Below are 17,175 nucleotides of genomic sequence, written 5' to 3' on the forward strand. Positions count from 1 at the left end.
TCAGGTTGGTTATTGTGAACTGAGCGAAGGTGTTGGGCGAAGCGATCGGCAAGCCTCCGACCAGGAACATGTGTTTGTGAGGTTGGGGTCTGGTGCGTCTGGATCCACAATCACCGTGTATTATTGCTCATTCCCCAGCAACTCTTATTAGTTCCATTGCTGCCTGTCCCTAATTAATTATTGACATTTTGAGGAATTGTTTCTTCTCAAACTCAAAAGTGACTTTGCATTTTTATGCAAAGTAACTGAAGAAGGTTCTCGACCCAAAACATCCATAGATGCTTTCTCACCTGCTGAGATTCTCCAGCTTTTTTGTCTACCTTGCATTATTATGCGCAGCATTGAGTGTGGACAGAGTTTAGAAACCAGAACTGCAGATGCTGGTCTACACAAAAGAACACAAGGGGCTAAAGTAAACAAAGGGTTGGGCAGCTGGAGAACATGGATTAATGACATTTTGGATCGGGACCCTTCTTCAGATTCCTGACCCAAAACGTCACTTTTCATATTCTTCAGACATGCAGCCATGAACCCATGAACTTGTTCCAGCATTTTGTGTCCTTTTGTGCACACTTTGCACTGAATCCACTTTGAGTCATACAGCGTGGTAACAGGCCCTTCAGCCCAACTTGCTCACATCGACCAACATGTCTCATCTACATGAGACCCACCTGCCTGCTTTTGACCCATATCCCGTTAAACCTGTCCTATCCATGTACCTGTTTAAGAAAGGAGGGAGGGAGAAAATGGGAAGTTGTAGAACAGCTTGATATCAGTGGTGGGGATGATGCTGGAGTCAATTATTAAAGATGTAATAGTGACACATTTGGATAGCAGTAACAGGATTGGTTCAAGTCAGCATGGATTTACAAAGGGGAAATCATGCTTGACAAATCTTCTGGAATTTTTTGTGGATGTAACAAGTAAAATGGACAAGGGAGAGCCAGTGGATGTAGTGTATCTGGACTTTCAGAAAGCCTTTGATCAGGTCCCACACAGGAGATTAGTGGGCAAAATTAGAGCACATGGTATTGGGGGTAGGATATTGACATGGATAGACAATTGCAGACAGGAAGCAAAGAGTAGGAATTAACGGGTCCCTTTGAGAATGGCAGGCAGTGACTAGTGGGGTTCCGCAAGGCTCGGTGCTAGGACCGCAGCTATTTACAATATATTTTAACGATTTAGATGAAGGAATTAAAAGTAACATTAGCAAATTTGCAGTTGACACAACGCTGGGTGGCAGTGTGAACTGTGAAGAGGATGCTATGAGGATTCAGGGTGACTTGGATAGGTTGGGTGAGTGGGCAGATGCAGTACAATGTGGATAAATGTGAGGTTATCCACTTTGTTGGCAAGACCAAGAAGGCAGATTATTATTTGAATGGTGTCAGATTAGGAAAAGGGGAAGTGCAACGAGACCTGGGTGTCCTTGTACATCAGTCACTGAAAGTAAGCATGCAGGTACAGCAGGCAGTGAAGAAAGCTAATGGCATGTTGGCCTTCATAACAACAGGAGTTGAGTATTGGAGCAAAGAGGTCCTTCTGCAGTTGTACAGGGCCCTAGTGAGACCACACCTGGAGTATTGTGTGTAGTTTTGATCTCTTAATTTGAGGAAGGACATTCTTGCTATTGAGGGTGTGCAACATATGTTAATTCCCGGGATGGCGGGACTGTCACATAATGAAAGAATGGAACGACTGGGCTTGTATTCACTGGAGTTTAGAAGGTTGCGAGGGGATCTTATAGAAACATAAAATTATTAAGGGATTGGACAAGCTAGAAGCAGGAAACATGTTCCCGATGCTGGGGGAGTCCAGAACCAGAGGCCACAGTTTAAGAATAAGGGGTAGGCCATTTAAAACTGAGATGAGGAAAAACGTTTTCACCCAGAGAATTGTGAATCTGTAATTCTCTGCCTCAGAAGGCAGTTGAGGCCAATTCACTGGATGCATTCAAAAGATAGATAGAGGTCTTAGGGCTAGCAGAATCAAGGGATATGGGGAGAAGGCAGGAACGGGGTACTGATTGTGGATGATCAGCCATGATCACATTGAATGGTGGTGCTGGCTCGAAGGGCCAAATGGCCTACTGCAACTGTTTTCTATGTTTCTATCTAGAAGAAACTCCACGTGGTCACAGGGAGAACGTACAAACTCCATGCAGACAGCGCCCGTAGTCGGGATCGAACCCGGGTAGCAGCTCTATCACTGTGCTGCCCCAATGCCCATCAATATTCTATCAATGCCGCCTCTTACCCTCGGAGCAAACAATCTAAGCTTGTCCAATCTCCTTATGACTAATATTCGCTTATTCAAATAACATAATGGTGAATCCCTCCTGCACCCTTTCCAAAGCCTCCATATCCTTCCTATAGTGGGGCGGCCAGAATTACATGTAGCATGCCAAATGTAGTCTAACCAAAGAAGGGTTTCTGAAGAAGGGTTTCGGCCTGAAACGTTGCCTATTTCCTTCGATCCATAGATGCTGCTGCAACTGCGGAGTTTCTCCAGCATTTTTGTGTACCTTTGTAGTCTAAGCAAAGTTTTGTGCAGATAAAATTTATTTTTATTAATAACTTTAAAAAAAAGAACCTCCAGCCCAAGTACCATCGACACAAGGATAATCCTGCAGAAAACCTTTTGTTTTCTCCTGCTGTGTCAACATGCCAAGAGATTTAAACCACAAAGACCTGTCAGGTCTAGGACATTAAGGAATGGATAAACCGATTCAAGGAACTAAATGACAATCTGCAGTGCAGTCCAAGAACAGGCTTTTCAGTCCACAATGTGCTGAACAGGATGCCAAGTTAATCTCTTGTCAGTCTGACAATCTTTGAAGGGTAGTCAAGCCGAAATGTTAATGCTATTTCTCGGTCCACACATTCTGCCCTAGCTGTTATTTTATTTTCAGATTTGAATCCCCTGTTTCGATTTTCATTTGAACATGTAGAAAAGTACAACAGAGGATACAGTCATGGTCATAGATTCATAATCTTACAGCGTGGAAAAAGGCCCATCTGCCCAACTTGCCCACACCGACCAATATATCCCATCTACACTAGTCCCACCAACCTGTGTTCAGCCCATATCCCTCTGAACCTGTCCTATCCATGTACCAATCTAAATGTTACTTAAACGTTGCGATAGTACCTGCCTCAACTACCTCCTCTGGCAGCTCGTACCAGACACCCACCACCCTTTGCGTGAAAAAGTTACCCCTCAGATTCTTATTAAATCTTTCCCCCTCACTTTGAACCCATGTCCTCTGGTTCTCGATTCCCCTACTCTGGGCAAGAGACTCTGTGTTTTCCTGATTTTTCCTCTTATGAATTTGTACACCTCTGTAGGATCATCCTCCTGCAATCCTCATCCTCACTCTCCTGCGCTGCAAGGAATAGTGTCCTAGCCTCCTCAATCTCTGTAGTGCTGACCCTCAAGTTCTGGCAACATCCTCACAAATCTTCCCTGCAACCTTAAGGAACCTTTTGAAAAAAAAAATTGAGAATTTACGATGACAATAAAGTATTATTATTATTATTATTATTATTATTATTATTCCAGTTTAATAACATCTTTCCTATAACCAGGTGATCAACCAGGTTTCCTCTCATGATTTTACACACCTCTAAGGATCAGGCCCTTCGACGCACAATGTCCACGCTGACCTTGATGCCAAATTAAATTGTCCCATCTAGCTGCACATGATTTATTTCCCTGCATTCCCTCTCCATGTGCCTCTCAAAATGCCAGTGAAACGTCATGATTGTACATACATCCACCATCTCCCTTGGCAACGGCCACCACTCTGTGTGAAAATAATGAGCCTTGTGCATCTCCTTTAAATGTTGCGTAAGAAGGATCTGCAGATGCTGGTTTACCACGAAGATAGACAAAATGCTGGAGTAACTCAGCGTGTCAGGCAGCATCTCTGGAGAGAAGGAATAGGTGATGTTCCGGGTTTGATGAAGGGGCCTCGACCCGAAACGTCACCTGTTCCTTTTCTCCAGCGATGGATGCTGCCTGACCCGCTGAGTTAATCCAGCACTTTGTGTCTATCTTCCATTAAATCTTCCCCCTGTCACCTTCAAGTCAGGCCCTCTGGTATATGACGTTTCGACCCTTGGGAAGAAGACTACCTCTCCTAATTTTATAAACTTCTATTCACATTGATCGAGTCTAGCCTGGTCCTTGATTAGTATCGGTCCACGCATCTCAGCCGCCTGTGATGTGAGAGTGGGGATTCCAGATGCTTATTGTTTTCTAAGCATCCTACTTTTCTAGATTAGTTTAGAGATACAGCACAAAAACAGGCCCTTCGACTCACTGAGCCCGTGCCGACCAGCGATCCCTGTATACTAACGCTATCCCACACTCCAAGGACAATTCACAATTTTTACCAAAGCCAATTAACATACAATCCTGTACTTCTTTGGAGTGTGGGAGGAAACCAGAGCACCTGGAGAAAACCGAAGTGGTCATGGGGAAAACGTACAAACTCTGTACAGACGGCACCCGTTGTCTACTTTGAACCCGGGTCTGGTGCTGTAAGGCAGCAACTCCACTGCTGTACCACCGTGCTGCCCTAATACAGTAGCATTGTGAGAGACACAAGGAACTACAGATGCAGGTTTACACAAACAGCATTGAGAGAGATATTCCTAATGTCTTTAAGGCAACCAATCAGGTGATATCAGGGTAGATTAAACTAAATGAGCATATTATTTCACCCTCAATGGCCTGGAGGATATTTGAGGTGAAGCAATGCTGTCCACATCCTTTGAGTCAACCCAAAAAATATTATTGGTGTTACCAGCTGAACCTTGAAGAAAAAATAATTTGTTTCCACCTAGAAAGGTAGGTGGATTCCAACGGGTGGCGCTTCGATGGCAGCCTCGCCTGCAATCTGTCTGTCCTTTTTGTCTTTTCTTTGGTATTTTTAGTGTGTTTAAAAAGTTTGTATTAATGCTCTCTGGTTTGTTTTATGTGGGTGGCGGGGGGAGGTTGGGGGAAACTTTTTCTCAATCTCTTATCTTGTCGGAGATAGGATTGTTTTCTGAATCGTATCTCCGGTCGCTCTGCGGCCTACCATCGTGAACCTGAGGCCTTGCTCGGGACAGACTTCGAGTCCCACTGTGGGGCGTGGACTTACCATCGGAGCCAATTCCTTGCCTGGGATCGACGATCCATCTGCGGCCTGCGGATTTCACCATCGGGCGCTCGCAGTCTCGGGTAGAGACCGACGTTGGGAAGCTCCAAAAGCTGCACGACGTTCGACTGGCCCCGATCCGGGATCCCGTCGCCCGGCGCGGGGGAGCTGAGATTCCCCCTCGATGCAGGAGCCGGCTGCGGGAGTAAGATCGTCCCGTCAACGGAAGGTCAGAGGCCCCCGACCGCTGGAAGACAAAGAAGGGAGAGATTTAACTTTTTTTCACCTTCCATCACAGTGAGGAATGTGGGGGAGTCACTGTGGTGGATGTTTATGTTAAAATATATTTTGTGTGTTCTGTTGCTTTTTATTGGTATGACTGTATGGCAAATGAAATTCCTGTTGCAAAACATACTTGGTTAATAAAATATGGTTATGATTATGAGAAAGGTCATAAGTGATAGGAGCAGAATTAGTCCATTTGGCCCATCAAGTCTACTCCACCATTCAATCATGGCTGATCTATATCTCCCTCTTAACCCCATTCTCCTGCCTTCTCCCCATAACCTATGACACCCGTACTAATCAAGAATCCATCTCTGCCTTAAAAATATCCACTGACTTGGCCTCCACAGCCTTCTGTGGCAAATAATTCCACAGATTCACCAGCCTCCGACTAAAGAAATTCCTCCTAATTTCTTACCTAAAAGAATGTCCTTTAATTCTCCCACTAGTGGAAACATCCTCTCCACATCCACTCTATCCAAGCCTTTCACTACTCTACGTTTCAATGAGGTCTCCCCTCATTTTTCGAAACTCCAGCGAGTACAGGCCCAGTGCCGTCAAACGCTCGACATATGTTAATTTACTAATTCCAGGGATCATTCTTGTAAACCTCCTCTAGACCCTCTCCAGAGCCAGCACTTCCTTCCTCAGATATGATGTCCAAAATACTCACAATATTCCAAATGCAGCCTGACCAGCACCTTATAGAGCCTCAGCGTTACATCACTGTTTTTGTATACAAGCCCTCTCCAAATATATGCTAGCATTGCGTTTGCTTTCTTTACTACCAATTCGACTTGCAGATTAACTTTTTAGGAATCCTGCACCAGCACTCTCTTTGCCTAGCAATACATAGAAGATAAATGGAAGGAGGGAAAATGTGGGGATGGGAAGATGTGATTAATGGTGAGATCAATGCTGGAGATGGCAGAAATGTCAGAGAATGATGTGTTGGATGCGGAGGCTGGTGGGGTGAAAGGTAAGGACAAGGGGAATACCCGTACTTATTCCATCTGGAGAGTGGGGGAGCGAGAGAAGAACTACGCAACACAGAGGACATGTGTGTCAGGGATCCAACTATAACAGCAGCTGGAAACCATGTTTACTATAGAGGACGTCTCAGATGTCCTAGAATGGAAAGCCTTACTTTATAAGTCATGTTATAGCAGCCTAATTAGGCCATTCGGCCCTACAAGTCTACTCTGCCATTCAATCATGGCCGATCTATCTTTCAACCTCTCAACCCCATCCTCCTGCCTTCTCCCCATAACCCCTGATACCCGTACTAATGAAGAATCGGTCAATCTAATGAAGAATCTTGACATATGATGAAAGAAAGGAAAGACTGATTCGACTGGGCTTATATTCTCTGGAATTTAGGATGAGGGGACCTTATAGAAACATATAAAATTTAAGGGATTGGACAGGCTAGATACAGGAAAACTGTTCCAGGTATCGGGGAGTCCAGAACCAGGGGCCACAGTTTAAGAATAAGGGGTAGGCCATTTAGGACTGAGATGAGAAAAAGCTTATTCACCCAGAGAGTTATGAATCTGGAATTCTCTACCACAGAAGGCTGTGGAGGCCAATTCACTGGATGTTTTCAAGACAGAGTTTGATTTAGCTCTTGGAGCTAACGGAATCAAGGGATATGGGGAGAAAGCAGGAAAGGGGTACTGATTTTGGAAGATCAGCCATAATCGTATTGAATGGCAGTGCTGGCTCGAAGGGCCGAATGGCCTACTCCTGCACCTATTTTCTTTGTTTCTAATCTGCGCCTTAAAAAAAACAATGACTTGGCCTGCACAGTCGTCTGTTGGAAACCTATACGGTGGAGATGGTGGAAGTGAGAGTAGGGGATAACGTCTTTGCGAGAGGTCGGGTGGGAGGACATGCAATCCAGATAACTGCGCTTTGTAGTGGACATTGGTCAAAAGTTCTGTTCCCTGTGATGGAAACAGACAGATCAAGAGAGGTGAGAGAAGTGTCAGATGTGGTAGCAGTATAGCTAATGGTAAAGTTAACACAATCAATGAGGTCTGCAGAAGGCAGCCATTGCGGGGGATAGCAATTGGAGGGATAGCAGGCTGACCTCTACTGAACAGGCACAAGCTCTCGGTCACAAAAGTCCACTATCTGCCCCTTGACCATGACCCCATAGACGAACACCAGCTCTATAAGGCGCTGGTCAGGACGCATTTGGAGTACAGTGAGCAAATTTGGGCCCCATATCTCAGGAAGGATGTGCTGGCTCTGGAGTGGGTCCAGAGGAGGTTTACAAGAATGATTCCAGGAATGAGTGGGTTAGCATATGATGAGCGTTTGACAGCACTGGGCCTGTACTCGCTGGAGTTTAGAAGGTTGAGGGGGCACCTCATTGAAACTTACAGAATAATGAAAGGCCTGGAGAGAGGCCATTAGCCTACAAACCAATTAACCTACAAACCCGCACGTCTTAAAACTCCACGCTAAAAATACCCATTGACTTGGCCTCCATTGCTGTCTGTGTTCAGCGTTCAATCTGAAAGCCGCCACCAGGGGTCAGTATTCATTCATCAATGGGACACATTGGAAGGGATGTGTGATGCAAATTGTTTTATTTTCATCCCCAACTTGGTCGTAAACTCTAGTTTAAGATTGGCTAAGAAACCATCTGGGCTAAATAGGTTCCTGAAATATTTATGCTAAACATTATTAAAGCACACAAGTTTCAGCCATTAATATTGAACTGTAGGTCAGTGATCCAGGTGTCCTGGGACCCAATTATAGGTGTCACATTTGGTTGGATCTGGTGTTTAAAAAAATTACGTCCTCCCTCTTTATGAAGAGCCAAGGCCGTTCTTTATAAATGTAGCCAGGGCCCATTACTCTACTTGGAACTCTGCTAAACCATATGAGCACACTGCACGCCCAGTCCGCCATGACCTACGCGATCTCCCGGTTACCAAACTCCCCTTCCCATTCCCATACTGATCTTTCTGTCCTGGGCCTCCTCCATGAGCGGCACGGTGGCGCAGCGGTAGAGTTGCTCCCTTACAGTGCCAGAGACCCGGGTTCGATCCTGAATACAGGTGCTGTCTGTGCGGAGTTTGTACGTTCTCCCCGTGACTGCGTGGGTTTTCTCCGGGTGCTCCGGTTTCCTCCCACTCTCCAAAGACATACACACTTGTAGGTTAATTGGCTTTGGTAAAATTGTAAATTGCCGCTAGTGTGTGTAGGATAGTGTTAGTGTACGGGGTGATCGCTGGTCGGCGTAAACTCGGTGGGCCAAAGTGCCTGTTTCCGTGCTGTATCTCTAAACTAAACTAAACATCGTCAGAGTGAGGCCACACGCAAATTGGAGGAACAGCACCTCATATTTTGCTTGGGCAGCTTACATCACATCAGTCTGAAGAAGGGTTTCGGCCCGAAACGTTGCCTATTTCCATCGCTCCATAGATGCTGTTGCACCCGCTGAGTTTCTCCAGCATTTTTATGTACCAGCGGTATGAATATTGGTTTCTCTAACTTCAAGTAACCCTTACATCCCCTCTCTCTCTGACTCTCACCCACCCTAGTCCTCTTGCTAATTTCACTGTTTGTATTCCTTCATTATCACCTCAGCCCCAACCAACAATGGACATAGAAACATAGAGAATAGGTGCAGGAGGAGGCCATTCGGCCCTTTGAGCCAGCACCGCCATTCATTGTAATCATGGCTGATCGTCCCCTATCAATAACCCGTGCCTGCCTTCTCCCCATATCCCTCGACACCACTAGCCCCTAGAGCTCTATCTAACTCTCTCTTAAATCCATCCAGTGACTTGGCCTCCACTGCCCTCTGTGGCGGGGAATTCCATAAATTCACAACTCTCTGGGTGAAATTTTATTTTCTCACCTCACTTAAATGACCTCCCCTTTATTCTAAGACTGTGGCCCCTGGTTCTGGACTCGCCCAACATTGGGAACACATTTCCTGCATCTAGCTTGTCCAGTCCTTTTATAATTTAATATGTTTCTATAAGATACCCCCTCATCCTTCTAAACTCCAGTGGACCATTGTGGGCTCCACCTTTCCTGAGTCATCGATGCAGGCTCTGCTTTGCTCTGTACCTTCCCATACCTCTAGTGTCCTCCTCCCTGACTCTCAGTCTGATGAAGGGCCTCGACCTATTCCTATTCCCCAGAGATGCTGCCTGACCCGCTGAGTTGCTCAATCTTTTTGTGCCTATCTGGAGCGTAATGCAATGTGACTGTATGCCACATATTCAGGGCAGGTATCTAAACACCAGAAACTTCAGCCTCATGTTGGGTATGGCATTGCATTTTAGTTTAGTATTCAAGGAAATCTTGTATCTCGTCCCTCACGGTGTGGCACAGTGGCACGATGGTAGAGTTGCTGCCTCACTGTGCCAGAGACCCGGGTTCGATTCCGAACTCGGGTGCTGTCGTCGTGGAGTTTGCACGTTCTCCCCATTTCATCCAGATGCTCCAGTTTCTTCCACATCCCAAAGACATGCAAGTTTGTAGGTTAATTGACCTCTTTTAAAAATACAATACTCCTCCTGTGTAGGGAGTGAATGACAGAGGGATAATATAGACCTAGTATTTGATAAGGTTCTGCAGGTTAGAGCGCATGTAATCCAGGGAGAGCTGTTATCAGCCAACTGAATCATCCTACCACAACCAGAAAGCAGTGCTGAACTATCTACCTCTTTGGTGACCCTTGGACTATCCTTGATTGGTTTTACCTTTTATTCAACGTTATTCCCTAATCATGTATCTGTACACTGCAAATGGCTTGATTGTATCATGTATTATCTTTCCACTGACTGGTTAGCACACAACAAAAGCTTTTCACTGTACCTTGGTACACGTGACGATAAACTAAACTGAACTAATCTTCATGGGTATTCCATAATGGATCACCACACATTTATCACGTTAAATTCAATGTGCCATTGCTTTGCCAGTCTTGCTAACTAATCAATATCACAGGGTTCGGAAAAGATTTACAAGGATGTTGCCTGGACTAGAGGGTGTGAGCTATAGGGAGAGGTTGAGTAGGCTGGGACTCTCTTCCATGGAGCGCAGGAGGATGAGGGGAGATCTTAATGAGGTGTACAAAATCATATGATGAATAGATCGGGTAGATGCACAGAGTCTTTTACCCAGAGTAGGGGAATCGAGGACCAGAGGGCATAGGTTCAAGGTGAAGGGGAAAAGATTTAATAGGAATCCGAGGGGTAACTTTTTCACACAAAGGGTGGTGGGTGTATGTAACAAGCTGCCAGAGGAGGTAGTTGAGGCTGAGACTATCCCATCGTTTAAGAAACATTTGGATAGGTTAATGGATAGGATAGGTTTGGAGGGTTATGGACCAAGCGCAGGCAAGTGGGACTAGGGTTGCTGGGACATTGTTGGCCGGTGTGGGCGAGTTGGGCCGAAGGGCCTGTTTCCATTCTATGACTGATTATCCACCGCACTATCAACCATACCACCAATTTTTGTGTCATCATAAACTTACTAATCATACCTCCGACATTCCTAGCTAAATGGCTGATATGTATAAAAGAAGCTACTGATTCTGATCCAGCACTGATTCTGATAGTACTTTACTGATGTCATAGAGTCAGTACTTTACTGATGTCATAGAGTGATACAGTGTGGAAACAGGTAATTCGGCCCAACTTGCCCGCACCGGCCAACATGTCCCAGCTACACTAGCCCTGCCTGCTCACGTTTGATCAATATCCCTCGCAACCTGTCCTATCCATGTACCTGTCTAACTGTTTCTTAAATGTTGGGATAGTCCCTGCCTCAACTACCTCCTCTGGCAGCTTGTTCCATACACCCACCACCCTTTGTGTGAAAATGTTACCCCTCAGATTACTACTAAATCTTTTCCCCTTCATCTTAAACCTATGTCCTCTGGTCCTCGATTCCCCTACTCTGGGCAAGAGACTCTGTGCATCCACCCGATCTATTCCTCTCATGATTTTATACAACTTATGATTTTATTCACAAAATGCTGGAGTAACTCAGAGGATCAGGCAGCATCTGTAGAGATAAGGAATAGGAATAGGTGACCCTTCATCAGACTGAGAGTCAGGGAGGGGGATACTGGAGGTATGGGGAAATACAGAGAGTCTTTACTGATCACAGCCTTCCAACCGAACTATCCTACCAACAACTAGAGAGCAGTCCTGAGATAACATCTACCTCATTAGAGACCCTCGGACTATCTTTAATCGAACTTTACTGGACTTTATCTTACATTAAACGTTATTCCCATTATCTTGTATCTGCATACTGTGAATGGCTCGATTGTAATCATGTATAGTCTTTCCGTTGACTGGTTAGCACGCAACAAAAAGCTTTTCACTGTACCTCAGTACACGAGACAACGAACTAAACAAACTCACTAACATTTAAAAGACATTCAGACTAGTATGTGGAGAGAAAATGTACAGAGGGACATAAGACAAACTCAGGAAGATGGGATCAACTCACACAGCTCTGTTAATCATATAGCCCAGCATGAATGAGTTGGACCGAAGGGCCTGTTTCTGTACTGTATAACATTATGACTCTTCCGAGAAATGGAAATCAATGTGGATATTTCGATTTTCTTCTCCATTCAAAGTGAATTAACCAGCAGAACCAGGGGGTTTGGGCCAGTTTCAACACTGAATGTGTATGTCCACACTATGTGACTCCATGACCCTCTACCTTTGAATTTGTGAATCGGCCTTAATGTTATTCAAACAATGGGCTGGGCTGCTGGCCCTCAGATGATTTAATATTAAGTGGGTGACGGAACATTTCATGGGGTCTTGCCCCCCCTGAACACACTGTGGAAACCCGTATACACGAGCAAACGTGAGCCCCGTTTCAAACGGCACGGTGGCGCAGCGGTAAAGTTGCTGCCTTACAGCGCCAGAGATCCGGGTTCGATCCTGACTACATGTGTGGAGTTTGTACGTTCTCCCTGTAACCGCTTGAGTTTTCTCTGGGTGTTCCAGTTTCCTCCCACACTCCAAAGACGTACGGGTTTGTAAGTTAATTGGCTTTGGTAAAGATTGTAAATCGTACTTATTGTGGATGATCAGCCATGATCACAATGAATGGCGGTGCAGGCTGGAAGGGCCGAATGGCCTACTCCTGCACCTATTTTCTATGTTTCTATGTAAAGGGTGCTCCCCAGTCGGTGAAGACTCGCTAGGCTGAACGGGCCTGTTCTGCACTGTAGAAGATTGAGGGGGGATCTTATAGAAACAGAAGATTGAGGGGGGATCTTATAGAAACTTACAAAATTCTTAAGGGGTTGGACAGGCTAGATGCAGGAAGATTGTTCCCGATGTTGGGGAAGTCCAGAACAAGGGGTCACAATTTAAGGATAAAGGTGAAATCTTTTAGGACTGAGATGAGAAAAACATTTTTTACGCAGAGTGGTGAATCTCTGGAATTCTCTGCCATAGAATGTAGTTGAGGCCAGTTCATTGGCTATATTTAAGAGGGCGTTAGATGTGGCCCTTGTGGCTAAAGGGATCAGGGGGTATGGAGAGAAAGCAGGTACAGGATACTGAGTTGGATGATAAGCCATGATCATATTGAATGGCGGTGCAGACTCAAAGGGCCGAATGGCCTACTCCTGCACCTATTTTCTATGTATCGCTTTAAGAAAAATTACCCAGTTCCTGAAAAAAGCATCAACTTCTTGAGACTGTAGCACAATACAGGAAATGTAAAATAAAACATGCCAAGCACTAGATCCAAATGAAATATGACACAGCGCTGGAGAGATTAATAGGCTTGATATTTCCAGGGAAGCAGAACAAAGCAACTTTCTGTCTTAGCAATTGTAAAATACTGATGAGGTGTTTCTTCCAGGTCCTTCTAAATTTATTGGTGAGTTCTGACGCCAGAGTAATATGCTTTTTGTTTAAGACTCAGAGACACCGCGTGGAAACAGGCTCTTCCGCCCACCGAGACCGCCCCGACCATCGATCACCCATATGCTGTGATCCACTGGGATAATACTGTGTTGTTCTACTTTCCCATCCTACACACTAGAGGCTATTTACAGAAACCAATTAATCTACAAACCTGCAGGTCTTTGAAGTGTGGGAGGTAACCCTCTTTGGGCGGCACGGTGGTGCAGCGGTTGAGTTGCTGCCTTACAGCGCTTGCAGTGCCGAAGACCCGGGTTCAATCCTGACTACAGGTGCTTGTCTGTACGGAGTTTGTACGTTCTCACCGTGACCTGCGTGGGTTTTCTCTGGGATCTTCGATTTCCTCCCGCACTCCTAAGACGTACAGGTTTTTTAAGTTAATTGGCTTTGGTATAAGTGTAAATTGTCTCAAGTATGTGTAGGATAGCATTAATGTGTGGGGATCGCTGGTCGGCGCGGACTCGGTGGGCCGAAGGGCCTGTATCTCTAAAACTAAAATTAAAATTAAATAAAACAGAGCTCCAAAAGAGAGCCGACGTGGTCAGAGGGAGAACGTACACACCCACAGTCAGGATCAAACCCAAGTCTCTGGCGCGGTGAGGTAACAACTCTACTGCTGCACCACTGTGTCGCCAAGACAATGACCACTCCCTGAAAGCAGTGAAATGAAGGAAAAGGACATTGACTTCAAGAAGTGCGGTGGTCCACACATCCTAGTCTGCATCAAGGATGGTTTGTTTAGTTAAATTTAGTTTAGAGATACAGCACAGAAACAGTCCCTTCAACCCACTGATCATCACTATCATTGTTTGTTTTTTGAGTACGTGTGTATGTGTATATATATATATACTAGACGAAGTATATGTATATACAGCTTCACACGGGAGGGCTGGTCCCCCAACACAATATTCCACCTCTCCACCAATTCCAAGATTGCTTGGGGGGGGGGGGGGGGGGGGGGGGGCTTTCTGGAGTGCTAGCATGGGTGTTGTGGGCCGAAGGAACTGGTTATGGACATTGTGGGACAAATGGACTCTTGAGCTGGCAGCTCAGTAACTCAAGCCTGGCAGCCTGGCAGCTCAGATACTGCAAGAAATTCAACCAAAAACAGGTGAGAGTGTGAGAGAGAAGGGGGAGAGGGTGGAAATCAATTTTAGACATTTTCATCTTTTTCTACAGTTGCAAAAGGCACACAGTTGCAAAAGGCACAGTTTAAAAACACATAACGGGCACCCACAGGTCAGTATTTTCCGTGTTCTGTACATTTCCAGCTCAGACTGAGAGTCGTGACCCTCTCCCTCCCCCATCTTGCAGAGACTGAGCCATGTACACACTTCTGGTTTCATAGCCCCTCCCCCTCCCACCAGAAGGGGTGTGGCCTTCACAGCGTGATTGGCAGGAGAGAGAATCTTAACATTTTTTAAACATTAATAAGTCTTTTATTTTTCATCGATGGGAAAAATCCTCTGGCCCTGATAGCTGGAGGGGGACTCTGAGTAAGGTGGCCAAAAATCACAGCCGTAAGTGGTCGCGATTTTTCAAAAGTCAATATACAGTGCAAACAGGAAGTGGTCAAGTTTAGACTTTTAATTATATAGATGTATAAATATATGTGTGTGTATATTGAATACACTGCCAGTGAGATGGATGGATAGGGTCCGTGGGGAGGGGAAAGAGGGGAATGAAATGAAATATGAGACTTGGTGATGGGAGATGAGCATATGGTGGAGGGGAAAGGAGCAGCGTGACTGGGATGGTGTGTATATGTACACTGAACTTTTTTTTTTCTCACTCTCATTTCTCATATTATTTACAGTGTATTATGTTTATATATTCTATTGTGCTGCAGCAAGTAAGAATTTCATTGTTCTATCTGGGACATAAAACACCCTTGACTCTTGACAAAGCAAGGTGAAAACGCACACCTCCAGATTCAGGGACAGTATCTTCCCAGCTGTTATCAGGCAACTGAATCATCCTAACGCAACCAGTGAGCTGTGCTGAACTACTATCTAACTCTTTGATGACCCTCGGACTATCCGTGATCGGACTTTTCTGGCTTTACCTTGCACTAAACGTTATTCCCTTATCATGTATCTATACACTGTAAATGGCTCGAATGTAATCATGTCTGTTCGTTCTACTGACTGGTTCGCGCACAACAAAAGCTTTTCACAATTCCTCGGTGCACGTGACAATAAAATAAATTAAACTAAACTAAAATCACAGAGACGACCAGTATAGCACGTAAACTGCAGTAGGACCTTGCTCCTAAACTCAAATCCTCTCACAATGAAAGCCATTAGCTTTCTTCACTGCCTGCTGCACCTGCATGCTTACTTTCAGTGACTGATGTACAAGGACACCCAGGCCTCGTTGTACTTCCCCTTTTCCTAATCTGACACCATTCAGATAATAATCTGCCTTCCTGTTCTTACCACCAAAGTGGATAACCTCACTGTCCTTTGAAACTGCTGAAGTCCGCAAAATCCTGGAGGGTATTGACCCGCGAAAGGCAGCCGGACCGGATAACATACCGGGGCGTCTGCTTAGGGGATGTGCCGACCAGCTGGCTCTGGTTCTGACAGACATTTTTAACATCTCCCTGAACCAGGCCATTGTTCCATCATGTTTCAAGACAGCCACCATCATACCAGTTCCCAAAAAGTCTACAATAACCTGCCTGAATGATTACCGCCCCGTAGCACTCACACCAATAATAATGAAGTGCTTTGAGAGGCTTATTAAGCAGCACATGGTCTCTAAACTCCCCTCCAGTTTTGACCCGTTCCAGTTTGCTTATCGCCCTAACCGCTCCACAGAGGATGCTATTTCCTCTGTAGTCCACCTGAGCCTACAACACCTGGAGGAGAGGAACACCCACGTGCGGATGCTGTTTGTTGATTTCAGCTCAGCATTTAACACGATAATCCCCCAGCATCTGGTGAGCAAACTGGCACCCCTAGGTTTCAATACCATACTATGCAACTGGATCCTGGATTTCCTTTCTGAAAGACCCCAGTCTGTGCGGGTGGGGAAGAACACCTCCTCGGTCATCACACTGAGCACTGGATCCCCTCAGGGCTGTGTCCTGAGTCCGCTGCTCTTCACATTGGTGACACATGACTGTGTCGCCAGGTCCACTACTAACCATATCATCAAATACGCGGATGACACAACAGTAGTGGGCCTCATCCGCAATAACGACGACCAGGCATATAGAGAGGAGGTGGAACAGCTCGTGAGCTGGTGCAGCAGGAACAACCTTCTCCTAAATGTGAACAAAACCAAGGAGATTGTCGTCGATTTCAGAAGGAAAATTCAGCCCAGTCACACTCCACTTTGCATCAACAACTCAGCAGTGGAGCAGGTGAAAAAGATCAAGTTCCTGGGGGTGCATATAACGGACACCTTAAACTGGTCCACAAACATTACATCTCTGGCAAAACGGGCACAGCAGCGGTTGTACTTCCTCCGCAGGTTGAGAAGTTTACACCTCCACCCTCCCATCCTCGCCACCTTCTACAGAAGCACATTTGAGTCGGTCATGACCAGCTGCATCTCTACGTGGTGCGGCAGCTGTACAGCTGCGGACTGGAAGTGCCTTCAGAGAGTGGTGAGGACAGCGGAAAAAATCATTGGGACTTCTCTTCCTTCAATCATGGACATGGGGTACAAGCGCTGTCTGATTAGAGCTAAGGGCATTACCAGAGCCCCCACACACCCACAATTCGGACTGTTTATACTGCTTAACTCTGGGAGGAGGTACCGCAGCATGAAGAGCGGGACAACCAGGTTCTGCAACAG

The sequence above is a fragment of the Amblyraja radiata genome, chromosome 1, assembly GCF_010909765.2.
Source record: "Amblyraja radiata isolate CabotCenter1 chromosome 1, sAmbRad1.1.pri, whole genome shotgun sequence".
Taxonomy (NCBI): domain Eukaryota; kingdom Metazoa; phylum Chordata; class Chondrichthyes; order Rajiformes; family Rajidae; genus Amblyraja; species Amblyraja radiata.